General features: G+C 36.6%; 1 protein-coding gene across 11 annotated transcripts in view; it reads left to right on the forward strand.

The window, feature by feature from the left end:
* Nucleotides 1-15562, forward strand: part of BCL11B (BAF chromatin remodeling complex subunit BCL11B) — a 171113-nt gene that overhangs the window by 27965 nt on the left and 127586 nt on the right. The window lies entirely within an intron of this gene.

The raw sequence follows: 15562 nt of genomic DNA on the forward strand, positions 1-15562 counted from the left end.
TTCATGCTAAAAATTCAGTGACTTTTCAGAATTAAAAGATTTTTTTTTTCGCTGAAAATATGAGCTCTAATACTTACGTTTCATTTATATTACATATTAATATGGCCAGTAAGGGGGTTTTGATATTATTTTCTCCTTTAGATAGAGAGGTGAAGAATGTAAAAAGTGGTAGGTAATTTTAAAAACTTAAAATAGGAGTGAGAATGCATGACACTGGGGGAAATGACAAAGAGTCTTAAAAGAGACCAGAGGCCTGGCTGACTCAAACACTGAAAAAATGCACTTGATATTTTTGCAAGATTTTTTTTTTGGCAATAGAATTGACAAAAATATTAAAAAATATGTGCATATGTAATGAAAAAACCTCTGATTTCATGATGTTTTTAGAATTTTATTTTAAATTATAGTCTAGATTTCAAATCTGGTCTTTATAATAAGAATGTAGATTTGGGTTCTTGTCAGTTTTGCTCCAAAGTTGTCCTGTGTTGTCTGTACAACATTCAGCTGAAATACAATTGAAATTGTCACATAGCATATATTTTTGGAATTTAATTTTACAAACCTATTTTACATGCTTGGATGCTTTTCTAAATGAAATAACTTGATAAGAAAAAAGGATTCTAGCTTCTTTTGTTTTTACTAGCATTCTAGTACAGAGTTTTTTAATGTAGTGAATCTTCAAAAAAATGTCTCCCATCTTTCCATTCTCTTCTTACAGGTGGAAATGGCACAGTCCAGCAAATTTAGGGCCATTTGACGGTTCTGATTATATGCGTAGGTGCTTAGAAATTGAAACCTGTGGGGAAAGATTGCATCACATCTGTGTTTGGTGCAGCTGCAATGTTAACCCGCAGCTCACAGCAATAGAATGAGAGAACAACATTTAGAGTTATGAAGACCAATGAAACCAGTAGTTGAAATTCATTAGACAACTGTGCTAATTGCTGCAAAGATTGTAGAAGATACAACAGAAAGTCAGTTTTTAGTCTGTTCACTAAAGCAGTAGTCTCTGCTTCATGAACAAAGTACCCTCACTATGTCTTGGATTATAATTCCCAGAATAATTAGCCAATATAGGAACAGTATAGGCCAGTGGTGGTGAACCTATGGCACCCGTGCCAGAGGCGGCACTCAGAGCCCTTTCTGTGGGCACGTGTGCCGTTACCCCAGCCCCGCCTCTCCCCGTAGCCCCCTCCTCACCAGCAGCCTCCCCCAGAGGAGAGTTTCCCCCTGGGCACAGCCCACACCGAGCAGCGCAGCCAAAGACATGGCAGCCAGGCAGTGGGACAGGACTCCGCCCTCGGCCCCATCGTGTGCCGATGATGCTGCAGAGCGCGGGCAGAGGGCATGGCTGCCATGGTGCTTCTGGGCCCATGTCGATCTGTGGCAGCCCGTGGAGGTGGTGGGTGGCCCTGCTGGTGGGTGGAGGGGGGCAGGGCAGGCTGGAGTGGAATGGCGGGGTGGGGCAATTTTGGGGCACTTGGTCTCTAAAAAGTTTGCTATCACTGGTATAGGCTGATAATTCCAATATTTAATGAGGGTGTCAGACTTTTTTTAGGGGAGGGGAGGAGAAATAGAACACAAACTTACGTGCACACATCCACACACATGAAACAGACAAAGATAGTAGTGGGTGGGAGTTAAGTATCAAAAAGAGGGTTACAATGCAGTTCCTGTCCTATGAATGTTTTTTCTAGTCATTTAAATAATTAAGCTGCTAGAGAGGCAAACAAATCACATATATGTACTGGAAGCTAAACATTGTCATAGGTTGCTGTGAAAAGAAGCTGCGTGATATATTTAGAATTGTTATTTTTCCTCCAAATTAAGTAAAATATATGTGTGTTGCATCAGTGACTGTTAACTCAGTGGCATGGATTAGCTTTCCTTATGACAACCAATCATTGCTGTCTACCTAGAGACAATCATTTATATTTTGTACCATTATGGATTCAGGCACCCCATATTAACATTTGGGAGTCAGATAAGCCATCATGGCATCTTCAGTAGATAGCAAAAAAAGACATGCTGCTAAATACAATGGAAAGAATTATTTTGAGTTCCTGCAGTAGTAGGAAAATTGAAATCAAGGGGCTGAAAAAGCATTGAACTAGGGCTGTATGCTGGGTACTAGTCAGGCAAAGGGAGCTTGGAAAGTGATATGTGTGTATTGGTTAATAGTGTTAGGACTGAACTAATAGACAAGGACTAGAAGAGAATCAAGGATTATCCTAGGAAATTAGACCTGGAGGACAAAACTACCGATTACAACTAACAAACCAAAATAAATCAGATCTCAAGGATAGTCCCATCCTAAACACAAAGTATTTCATAGAAAGAGCCAGTGACCTTTTAGGGTGGACAGTACTATCTCAGAGCTTAACACATCATTTGTTTTTCAGCTAGGTGCTCTCCAGGTATGTTGGATTTTACCTGCCATAATTTCCACCAGGAGAAGCATCATATTGAGATGCTTGACTAGAAAGTTTCACCACCCTAGGAGTTGTTTACCACTTAAAGCAGCTTCATAAACTGTTGAATGTTTTAATGTTAGCAGATGTAATCCTTGATAGCTGGGAGATAATCCACAGTAGCCAAGGCTGAGATAATCAGACCCCATCTACAGTATTATGTTCAGTTTTGGGTACCACCTTTTAAGAAAGGTTCAGAGAAAATGGAATAGTGTAGTGCAGTGCTTTTTTTGTAAAAAAAAAAAAAAAAGGTGCTGGAACTCACACACGTCATACAATCCGCCTTCCTACCATACAAGGTTTACCTTTGTAGTTGAAAAAAAACCCCTTCAATTTTTAGTGTATCTAAAAGACTAGGATTTTGTTCAAGGTAAGTTAATACTATTAATGTTACCGTGCTCTGTGTGGCTTTAAATTACAAGAAGGCATTTTATTAATCTTTTGGGACATTTACCACTGGCATACCCATTTAGTTTAATGAGTGGAAATGTCAGCTTTCTATGTGGAATGAAATTGGCCCAATAAAACAAAATTTGTTGCTTGTAAAAGATTGAATTATTTTTAAGAAGTTGTCAAACAAGGTGGAAAAATTTACATTTGGAGTTTAATATGGATATTGACTTGAAACAAATTAAAGTTGAAACTTGTCAATGAATAATTACTTTTAATTTACCTTTAAATTAAATCCAATTTAATAAATAGATCTGATTAAACCTTATACTGTAGGTCTACCTTTACATCTGACCAATACATAATTAATATATATTAATAATAATACCTCCAAATCACAAGACATTGGCTTTATTCTTATTCTTCCCCTGTGCAGTTTGAATATAAAGTATAAAAAACTAAAAAGAGATTTTCATAGACATCCTAGCCTTTGAACTACCCAAGGAACTGAAACAGCAAATTGGGCAAGCTTCCACGCCAGCCGCCTTTCTTTCCTCTTGCTTTGCCTCTTTTTAACCTGAACCCCCCCCCCCACACACACCTTCTGTAAGGGAAGGCAAAAGGCTCACTCACCCTCTTGTGAAAAATGGCCCCCACCGCCACCATCGGCTTCCACAGCATATGGTCCGACCCAGCCAATCAAGCCATGCTCTGGCTGTGGTGCTCTGACGCCACATGGCTCTTCCTAGAGGAGGCAGACAGCGCCAGAGGGGATCCCGCTCGCACTGTACCGCCAGCAGGGCATTTTCAAAAACAAACAAGGATAGGAAGGAAAAAAATGTAACTCTGGAAAATCCGGCAAAAAAAGGTGCCGGAACTCTGTTCCAGTGCGTTCTATGACAAAAAAAGCCCGGATGTAGTAAACATTAAGAAGCATTGGAAATGTAAGGAGGACAGATTGAAGGAATTGAGTATATTCCATCTTGGAAAAGATCAGTCAGGACTGTAATAACACTTTTCAAGTATACAAAAGATATGGTTACTGTGACTTAGCCCTCAAGTTTTATTCTCACAACTATCCTTTGATAAGTTAAGGCTAAGACACAGTAACTAACCAAGATGCACAAAGCTTTTATGTCAGAAAGCTGAACTTCACATTATCATAATTATGAAGTGTGCTGCTGTCCTCTTTTTTACTTGAAAGCAAGTATGTGGGGCTCTGATCTGAATTATAATCACAGCACATGGAAGTGGATAATTTAGGATTCCTTTCCCAAAGCCACTTCCTTCCTCAAATTTGTTTCACATGGAAGGGTTTAAAGGAGGGATCTCTATTGTGGCCTCTTGTTCTTTCTTTGAAGCAAAAAGACAAAAATCAGTAGGTATGATCAAACAACAATGATGTCCTATATCACAAAAATATCTCTTTGGTCTGGCATCTGAATGCTACAGAGACAATTCCAGGCTAACAGCCTCAGTTTGAAATGATCATCTGTGCTTTTATAATTGAAGGCTCTTCACTTATTGTGTGTGGGAGAAGTGAAATTGGCTAATTAGTTGCTTCTGTCTTACATGCTCCTGGCAGATTTATGTTCATAGTACAGAAGTAGACTAGCCACAAGCAGGTGTCAATGATATAATCTTCTGTTGCATTGTACTATGTATATAACTAGCACAAATCATACTTCAGCATATGGTGACAAAGGGAAGGCTAGAGTACTGCATCTTACTGGCCATCTTCCATCTCCCTTTTGGGAGAACTTACCATAGGCAGAGTTTATAGTTCACCAGTATATTTTCTGTATAAAGACTTTGAAGTCAGGGAAACCATTGGGAGGTGAGAATTCCAGACTACATATGTTTATAGAGCATCTTTAACTCTACTGGCTTTGGATTCTATTTTCTCAGTTTATCTATTTAAATGAAAATGTGTTAGATAACAGAAGCAAGCAGTACTGCTTATTGTTTTGTGGAATACAGGTAACAGGGATGAATCTGTCAATTTTATGAATACTGTATACACTTGTGGATAAGTCAACCTTCATTTTTTTAACCAAAATACCATGAGAAATGTACCAATTGCAGATAGGCCAATGATATTTTGGTTAATGTGAGGGTCTGTTTATTTGTTTGTTAAATTTATATGCTGCCCATCTCACTGTTGAAATGATTCTGGGGCTTATATGAAATATATGGATACTTTAAAAAAGTATTATCACAATAATAGTAATATACTGTACCACAATATAGCCTCATAGATAAGCCCATCCGTGGATAAGCTGAACCCAATTTTTGCTGTTTATTTTAACACCTAAAATTAATTAAATTTGAGAGCTTTTCTTTTTTTAAAAAAAAAAAAAAATCCAGCACTAATTGTTGTAGACTGGTGTATATTTCTCCAGATATATAAATTCTAGTTTGCCATTTTATCTAAGGTGTCTTAATATATATTTAGGTACACTTTTTCAATGAACATACATATTTTTGTATAACTTTACCTTAACATGCATTTTATCCTTTCTAATCCTGTGGAATGGTGGAAAGAAATTATGTAAAAGTGGTTGGGACTCTTATCTTACTATTGGCAAGATAATTTTCAGACATGGGCCAGGCTTGGTATAGTAGAAGAAACTAATAAAAGAAATATTGAGTTAAAGGGCCAGAGGAGGAGGAAAAATCCTTCAGTACATCTTTATAGGAAAAGCAGTTGGGCAATGCCTTGAGATGTTGATAATCCATTCCCTCCTGGCCCAGAGGGTCAAAGTGTATGTAATGCACCCCATGCTTTCCATTGCACATGGAAGTATTAGACACATTTGGCTATTGGAAAGAATTTCAGAAACTATGCTTTGCATATTCTCCATATCTTGCTTCATAACTGGCAAACTGTAATTGCAAAATTCAAAGAACTGCATGTTTCAGATAAGTTTTTATTCACATAATGGTTTGAAAATGCAAAATTACGCAATAATACTCCTTATCCATGTACTATATGCAAAAAAAGACACAGGATTAGAGTGTTGGGTCTAACCTTATAATTCTGCTTTATATATTAAATAGCTTTGAAACATGTATGCTACTTTTAATTGCTATTCTGCTCACTATTGGCATCAGCCATAGCTAGCTGTTTCATTATAAACAATTAAGTTAGCCTGTGTACTAAAATGAGGCAATGGGAATAGTGTATTAATATAGCGTTTTTATATTCTGCCCCATAATACCATTGTCATCTAATTTTATAGAAATTAACTCATTCTAAGCGATCTTACTCAAGAAAATACAAAGATTATATACAATGCAGATGATTATAACAGAAACACTTAACTGTCCTGATGATAGTGTTATTCAGGCGTATAATGCATCCAGATGTATATAATTGCAGCAGTAAGCTTGCCATGAGACCATACTTACCTCTGTTCAAATGCCCATCTTTCTTGTTAGTTATTGAATATGATAGCATACCTTTTTCCTGACTTTTTGAAGAGTCATAAGACACTTTTTCCTTTCCTTCCGAAACACTTTTTCATGTTTTAAAATTCTGCATTTATATGTATTAAGTAAAGGTAAGGAATAATCACATATGGATGGCTGTGTGGAAGCCTAAAGTAGACTTTCTGGTTTGGTACATCTGAATGCACTCTGCAGTTCATTTTAAACTCTACTGATTTACATCAGCTATGGAGATATATTCTCCTAATTATTGTCTGACCCTATCCTATTCTTACCTATTTGTCATAAAATCTGGATGTTCAATGTTGTTTGGGGTGCCCCATGTCATCTTTTATTGTGGTCATTTTTAACCTGCCTCCAGAAGTGGTGAATGCTCCAACACTGGAGGTTTTTAAGAAGAGACTGGACAGCCATTTGTCCGAAATGGTATAGGGTTTCCTGCTTGAGCAGGGGGTTGGACTAGATGACCTCCAAGATCCCTTCCAACTTTACTACTACTACTACAACTACTACTACTACTATTATTATTATCTTGTTTTATCTAGTTTTTAATTGTTTTAACTATGTATTAGATTTTGTAAGCTGCCCAGAGTCTATTGGAGTGAACAGTCACAGCAAATGTAATAAAGTTAATAAATCCTGTTCACATTTATACATTTCTTATGGATAAAATTGTATAATCAAAATGTCTTTTGCAAAAGTCACTTTTTATTTTTAAAAGAGGACATATCCCTTGCTATTAAACAGACACCAAAGAGGCAAAAGGACAGGATTTGAAGTATAATTTTGTCATTTTGACTGGAGTAGAATATTTGTTACATGAAGAATCCCTCTCCCTGCTCCCTTGGGTAGCAATCAATGGTTCGTGTATTAATTTTACATCTTTCTCATTGTATTAATGTATTAGAAGATAAGATTGGCCCCCAGTCTGACACTCTTTCGCAAGGCCCTGAAGACTGGTTTGAGTCCATCAAATGCCTTATTTGACTGATTATTGTTTGGGGGGGGGATATTGCTTTTTATTGTTTTTTATATTGTTTTTTTATTTTTTTAAGCTGCATGGAGGCATTGAGAGTAAGTTGGGCAGCTATATAAATTTTCTTAAATAAATAAATAATATTTTTAAGAAGTAATACCAACATGTCAAAACATTTGGAGTAAAATATTAGAAGTTTTGCTGAATTGAGATCTCTTTTGTACTATATGTGAGCATAATGTATGTATGAGAATTAATTGGTTGCAGTATGTCTTCCATCTTTCTGAGGTCGGTAAAATGAGGACCTAGATTGTTGGGGGCAATATGCTGGCACTAAAACCGCTTAGAGAGGACTGTAAAGCACTCTGAAGCAGTAAGTCTAAGTGCTATTGCTATGTCAGATATGTATTCTAATATTGAAGACCTATATTCATACTGTCCAACCTTATTGTTTCAGGTCCAAAAAAATTAATCAAATTTATTTACTGTTATTCACTCTTTCAGTTGGGAAATTGCATCTTACTGTAATTGAAGTTCAAATTCTAGTGTTTGAAAATGTATACAGCCCTTATTTGCACCCTACATCCTTCATAGTTCATAGATTTAGGAATATTTCTATTTATAATATTGAAGAGGGATCCTCTTTTGATTCTTTCTTCTTATAAGCAATGGTATGGCTTATTAATGGAGATCAAAACCAGGGGTTTTTGAATTCTTGTTGATAGATCACTTTGCTGTTGGCTGACTGGCAGTGACTAACTTGGTTACATGAAACCAAAATAGCATTTGCTGGCACATGTTTTAATTTGGTCATATTTTGAATTAGATTAATCTTGGCATTTACTTTCTCTGTAATAAGGCTTCATGGTTATTTAATCTTTACAATACCAAGAAAGACTCGGATCTAGCCTTTTATTCTGCTATAACAAAAGGTATGTGCAGTTCTTGTTCTCACTTTAGTCTACATCTTCACAGTTCCTTTTACCAACGCACTTTGGGAGATGGATTGTCAGCAGAAGAGGTGATCCTTCTAAATTAGGGGTGAATATCTTTTCCGTAACAGAGCTGAATATTCTTCATGAGTCATTTTGGAGAAAAGATTGAGAAACACACATTGATAGGTATAAATAGCTGTTAAGGAAAGAGGTGATACTAGGCATGACACACTTTGCTGATGTATCACTCACAGGTTTGTCTCTTTTCTGAATTTCCCCTTTATGTTTGACCTTGGTCATCTCAACTCACAATACTAAGAGAGTCTATTGCAATATATGTTCATTTGTGTTTTGTTTAACGCAATACCATACCAGTGCATGTTGAAAATACATGTGTGATTGGTTGGATAGTCTTCACAGTGAATGTCAAATGACTTGAGATACCATTTCAATCTGATATTTTGATAAATCATTGTTGGAAGTACAGCTGAATAAATAATACACAGTCATGTAAATTTTCGAATTGCTACATGCAGTGTAGGTTTCCTGAAACCTAGAGATGGAGGCACTGAAGATTGAAATGTCCACGGATCAGCTAAGCAAATGAATCATGCTAAACTCAGAATCAGGAGCAGACAGATTAAGGTTAGAGAAACATATTTGTTCATGCATATAACCTCTTATTTGCACTTAGCTTGATAGGAATAGCACATGCCATTCATTCTTTATAATACTTAACTATAGAGAGCTGCTTTTGTATTCACCACCAATAGTTGTTGCTGTAATAGGAAAAGACCCAGGTTGTGCCTTATGTCATTTATCTCTCAACAAAAAGTATTGGACAAAATTGAGATTTGAAATAAGGAATTCAAATTACAAGTTGGCTTAAGCATTATATGAAGTGGGTTATAGAATAGGGGGCTAGGCTTTTTTTCTACTTTACAATGCTTGAAACTTATTTTTTTCTAACAGAACTTAAATGTGTCTTATATAATTCTTAGGAAATTTTATTCCAAAGAACTGAGTAGATTCATTCAAATGACATGATAAACCATAACAGTGGCTAATTCCATCCATCCCTCCATCCCTCCATCCATCAAATTTATATGGCCACTTCTATAACAAAAAAGGGATTTCAGTGACATACAATAAAATAAAACATTTAACATACAAGATAATTATTCAGAAAAATTCAAAGTATTTCAATTAAATGGACATCAGTAACAACAGAGTTACCTCAGTACCTTGCCAGTCCCCAGGAACCCTAGGCATGATGGCATAATCAGGTTTTGAGGGACTTCCAGAAAATCAATGATGGAACCAATCTCATTTTGGGGAAGGAGAGGATGTTTCATAAGACAGGTACCACACAGAGAAGGCCTGTCTTCTGGGTCAAGTATAGCTCCCTAGGAGATAGGACATGTAGCATGGCTCCTCTTCCAGTTTTGACAGGACAGGCAGTCCCTCAAATAACTCATACCATGAAGGATGTTAAAAATCAAAACTATCATATTGAGTTGGACCAGGAAGCACACCGGCAACCAATGTAGCTTGTAGAGCAGAGGTGTCATGTGTGCTGTTCTAGAGGCACATATCCAGATATTCTTCAAGGGCAGCTCCTATAGAGTATATTATAATACTCTAATCAGGCGCTTACTAGGGCATGAGTGACTGTGAGTAGACCTCCCCAATATAAAAATAATATGTATCCTTTCATGTCATCTGGATCTTTTTCTGATGGTACAAGCTAAGAAACTCTTTGTTTGCAGATTACTTGCAGGAGCAATCAACTACATATAAACAATTTTGGGGGACAGTCTTTGATTAGTTGCTCCCTGTAATACCTTCCAGACCACACAGTGAATTCCAAACAAATTACAGACAATCTTTTCCTAGTTGGGCTACTTGGGAAGTAAATATATTATTGAAACATGGTTACAATGGCAAATCATTAGTATTTGTTAATATTTATTATAATTTAAAAATATTTTTATACTGTCTTTATTACCATATAAGTAACTCAAGGCAGTGAACATACAGAGTACTCCTTCCTTCTCCTATATTTCCCAGAACAGCCCTGTTGAGAGAGAGCTAACTGGTCAAGTCACCCAGCTGGCTGGCTTTCATGCCTAAGATGAGACTAGAACTCAGGTGTGTGTATGTGTGTGCATCTGTCTGTCCATCTGTCCTAGTCTGTCTGTCTGTCTGTCTGTCTGTCTGTCTGTCTGTCTGTCTGTCTGTCTGTCTGTCTATCTATCTATCTATCTATCTATCTATCTATCTATCTATCTATCTATCTATCTATCTATCACATCACAATAATTAAATAATACTGCTTTGATTCTATAAATGTTTTGGTAATGTTCTGCTGCTACAGGTATTGTGTTTTTACCCAATTCTTTTAAATTAGGGTTTGGGAATCAGAGAGTTACAGATTGCAGGTTGAGCTGACTTTGGAGGTGGTTGGGGCGGCGGTGGCAGCGGCTTAAAGTTTTTAATGATATGTGAATTATAGCACATTACATGGCAAGTAATTATGAGTTTTCAGCAATTACTCACAGTGAGAACATTAAAGAGCCCCACTTTAAGTAAATATATATTGATACCTTACACTTGCAGGACATATATTGTACTATTAAGTTATGTTGACCCTATATAGGTAGCCTTAACTTATAAGAGGGTGTAGGTTATGATGGATCTTCTTAGGGCTACATTCAACCTGGATTTGAAGTTCTGATGGCTGCTCCTCCCAATAGTTACATGATCATATTTTGGGTGTTCAATAACCACGTGCAGTGTCCCATGGTCACATGACTATGATTTACATTTTTTTTTTTGCTGGAAACCAATGTTTACTTTTGGTAATGACTGCTGCTGCAGAAAAGATTGTAAAATACATGGTCACATGATAATTCATTTAATGACTAATGCAACTTACAATCACAATTCCAGGCTTAATTATGTTGAGAATTATCTTTAATATACATATGTATGTCATATGGTACATTCTTTCAGCACAGACTACTTGTAAATACCCTGTGGAGTCCCCTCTATTAAGGAGGCTCAACTAGTGGGATCAAGAAGAAGGGCCTTCTTCATGGTGACTCCTTCCCTGTGGAACATCATCCTTGCAGACACAAGATTGGCCCCCACTTTGATATTCTTTTGAAAGGCCCTGGACACATGGTTTGTCAGCAGGTCTTGGAATTTCAAGATGATATGGAGCCCATCAAGTGGTTTGTTGTCAACAAGTGAGTGGGGGTTTATTGGATTTTGTATTTGGGATGTTATTTCTGTAAGCCACTTGGAATCACTGTGAGTGAATAAATTGGTGGCCATATAATTTTTTTCAAATAAATAAGTAAACAAACTGGAGGATCACATGCATATAATCAGCACAGTTTAGATATTTGTCTGTACTGTCAAGTTGTCTTCTGGTGCGCATAAGTGGTTTACATGATTAAATATCCTTCTAAACATCTCTCTGCATGTATATATTTTAGGGCTGTGCATAGCTTGAAAATGCTTTGGAAGAAGCATTTTCAGAGATTGCTTGAACACTTCTTTCAGAGCATTTTTGAAATGTTCCCGGGGTGTCGGTGAACAAAGGTGGTGGCTATGATTGCTCAATCAATCAATCAATCACTTTTTTACATGAGTTACATGTAAAAAGGAAATGGGCCTTTGAGCATGCAGTTCTGGCCACCATCTTGATTTTTATGCCTTCTCTATGGATAACTCTGCATATGTACTACATATATACATATGCACACATATATACACATGCCCATAACAAGAAATAAATTACTTGTGAAAGAGAAGGGAACAATTTTGCTGTTTCTCCTTATAACAGAGCTGAGAAAAATTGACTATTTTGAAGACAGAGAATCTATTTGTTTTATACTGGAGTGAGTATTTTATAAACTGACCTGGAGGGAGTATTCAATATTCCAGATGATTGGTCCAAATTCAACATCAAAGCCTTTGTGGGCATTTGTGCAAAGAAAGTTACACACAATTACATTATACAGGACAGTAATTATTCATATTAACATATTGAATGTTTGGAATGTATAGATGTAAGAAACATAGATAGAAGCTGATAATCACTAATTTGTCAGCTTTTCTCTTTCTGCTATTAAAAAAATTGAAAAAAAATCATAAATAGATCATTAATAATCAAACATCATATTAAATATAAAATAAAAAAAACACAAAATCCTGACATATATTATAAGGTAAGCAAAGAAACTGTATTTTATTGTTAAGTAAGGATTGATTGAAGAAAGTATTCATATTGAAAAAGACAACAGTACATTCCATCCTATGATTTTTGATAGAAAAACAAATGCTTTGACAACTGGGTGATCAATTAAAATCACTCTTAAGTTGTTTTTACATATATAAATAAATAAGAGTTTGAAAATCTTTGCCCCCTTCTTTCCTTGGCCCTGTGGAAGGAACAGGGGTTTCATGGTGAGTTCAAAAATCTGCAAGATGGTGTCCGCTAGGCCACAGTTCAAGCCCTGCCCCCTTTGCACAGTTAGGTTATCTCTCATAGAGCAAACAAGCAGTTATACAGCATATTTACAGAATATTTTCTGTCAGGTTTGTGTATGTATTTGTATTTGCGTAAGAACATCTCAGATTTCAGGGTTGTACTGAGAAGGGCATCGATTTTGAAAGTGTCAGTGATGAGGAATGGGTGTTGAAAGCATGCAATCTATCCAAAAAGCGGAAGGGAGACTTTCCCTAAACTGTAAGTAGAGGTAAAATTTCTTAACCAAATTACATTTTCAGGAGACCGAGCTCACTGCAGGTTCGCAGAATGTTATCTTGTGCATGTGTATGAATTATTATCATCAGACACTTTTTTTTCTTTTCTTGAAAAGAGAATCCTAAAACCCATCAATTCTACTCACAAAAAGAGACATTTGGTGAATTGCAGGAATCTCAAAAGGAAAATCCATGGGTCTATTTAAAAAAAAAGATTGGGATATCTTGGGATTTAGTATCTAAGCTAAGGAGCTGGGCCGGAAATCCCAGCGATGTAATGAAAACAAAATGGACTTTTCACTTGCGCTGTGGCATTCTGGCAGTCAGAGTGCTTTCGTGTGCCAATGTTTTTATTGTAGGTTTTCTCGAGAGAAGTAGTGGAAATGAATTGTTAACCCCTTAACTGGAATAAATGCCTGGAATTGCAAGCACAGCAGCAGCAATAAAGTGCATTTGCCACTATCTAAGAGTGGGAGACAGTGATGGAAGGGGCAGAGCAAAGCTTTCCCTCAACAAGTGGGGTGAATCAGTGCTGTGTTTAAATCAGCTGCTTTTTGTTTTTCTTCCCTCCTCAGTGGTTCATTCATGCTTTACCATCTGTGTGGTGTATGCATATGCACGTGTGCATATACAGGCATGCATATGTGTTAAAAAAACGATCAACTGGAATATCCTCTGACATGACAGCTTCTTGATATTTGCTAATATCTTAAAATGAATTTACGATTGGATTTGTATGAGCAAGAAAGAGGAAATTTGCTTACTCAAGAAAGCAGGATAGATTAAAGAAAACCTTACCCATATTAGAAGCATCATGTGCAGAGAACACAAATCTGTTTAAAAACATACATAAACAACATGCTGTATTCTTCTTTTACTTGAAAATTGGATAAGTTAAACTAATTAAGCTATGCTTGCATGCATGCCTATATCTGGGGGGGGGGGGGAAGGCTGGGGCTGTCCTGTCTCTGTTGATTGTGCTGTGATTTTTTTGTGATTTTTTTTAACCTTTTGATCATGGCTACTGCATAGCAATTTAAGCCCCTCCTTCCCCTCCTCTCATTAGGATCTTTTATCTGCCTTTATATTAGCAAAACTGCATGGCACATCTTAATCTAGCCTTTAGAAATTGGTAAAGCAATTAAAATCATTCAGCATCTCCCTTTTGCTGTCCCATACGCCTGTGTCTCCTTGTCTGGGTGGACCAGTCTCCAATCTTTGGAATTTCACTGCCTTGCATAATTTAGGCATAATTGTGCAGCTGCTAGAGGGGCCATGTCTCCCCAGCTGACCTTGGTCAGCATGCTTAGTTGTTGAATAGATGCTTTGCCTTCTTTCTTTCCACTTTGACAGCTCCCTCCCACCTCCTCCCTCTTCCCACTTTTCCACCCTTTATACACACTCTTCTTTCAGACTATTCCTTTTCAGTTTTCATTTGGAAAATTTGTTGATAGCTTGGGAAGGTCTGTTCATGGGGCTGATCATCATAATAAGATTGATTGTTAATAATTCTGTATCTGTTTTTTAAATATTAGAAGTCATTACACAGTCTTCTGTGAGGTGCTGTACTCTAATCTTGTAGTATTGTACACTGAGGGACATGTTTTCCACTGGGTTGTAACGATAGCCAGTAGCTTTTGCTAGCTCTGATGCATTTGTCTATGGTGGCAAAGAAATCAGGAGTTTGGTAGCATCTTTTTCAATTAACAAATTATAGTCACAAAAGATGCTACTGATGTTTTGCCACCATAACTTTGGGTGTACTTGCATGGATAGGTGTGACTGAATACTTCACAGAAAAGAGCTAGTGTTTGTGATTCAGTGTGGTTGAGTTAATACAATCTTGTCTGAGATAATATATTTGGAATATTTAAAAAAGCTTTAAAGGCAGATTTGTGAGAGTTTATGTATATGCGTGCATATGTATATGAATATATGTCTCCATGTGTAGGTTATATGATATATCTTACACACAAAAGGGAAGAAGCAGCATATCAGGATTTTTTTTTACCATAGAGCCTATAATATGTTGTTGTTTATAAATAATTTGAAGCTTTGTGGTTTAAAACCTAGTTAGTCTCTGCTATCTAATCATAATCTAATCATATTAAACCAATCTGATCATAATCTATACTATCTAAATAACTCTGGAATAGGATTTAGCCTATGTATTTCTAAGCCTAAATATTATTTTAATCAGCTTTTAATGAAGAGAATGCTTAATGTTAGCCTGCCCCTTCTGTATTCACTCATCTAGATACCAGGTTGAATGAATGCCACAACCATGCAGTGTTTCTTCCCTTTTGAAGAACAGGGTGAATCAGGTGCACAAACACATAATGCCTGTAGTTATCATCCATGAGAGGAAGGATTGCACTCATTCAAACATTCAGAAACTTACAAAGATGAGTGTCTTCTGCTTTGATAGAGAGGTTCCTTTAACATTATTTTTTTTCTATTTTCCCCACAATATTTATAATATTCTTATTCTTCTGAATAACTCAGAGAGATATTGAAATTTATTTTACACTGGTGGTGATTGAAGAACATACTGGAATGCTGGG

The sequence above is a fragment of the Crotalus tigris genome, unplaced genomic scaffold (assembly GCF_016545835.1).
Source record: "Crotalus tigris isolate CLP2741 ecotype Arizona unplaced genomic scaffold, ASM1654583v1 scf7180000017737.1785205, whole genome shotgun sequence".
Taxonomy (NCBI): domain Eukaryota; kingdom Metazoa; phylum Chordata; class Lepidosauria; order Squamata; family Viperidae; genus Crotalus; species Crotalus tigris.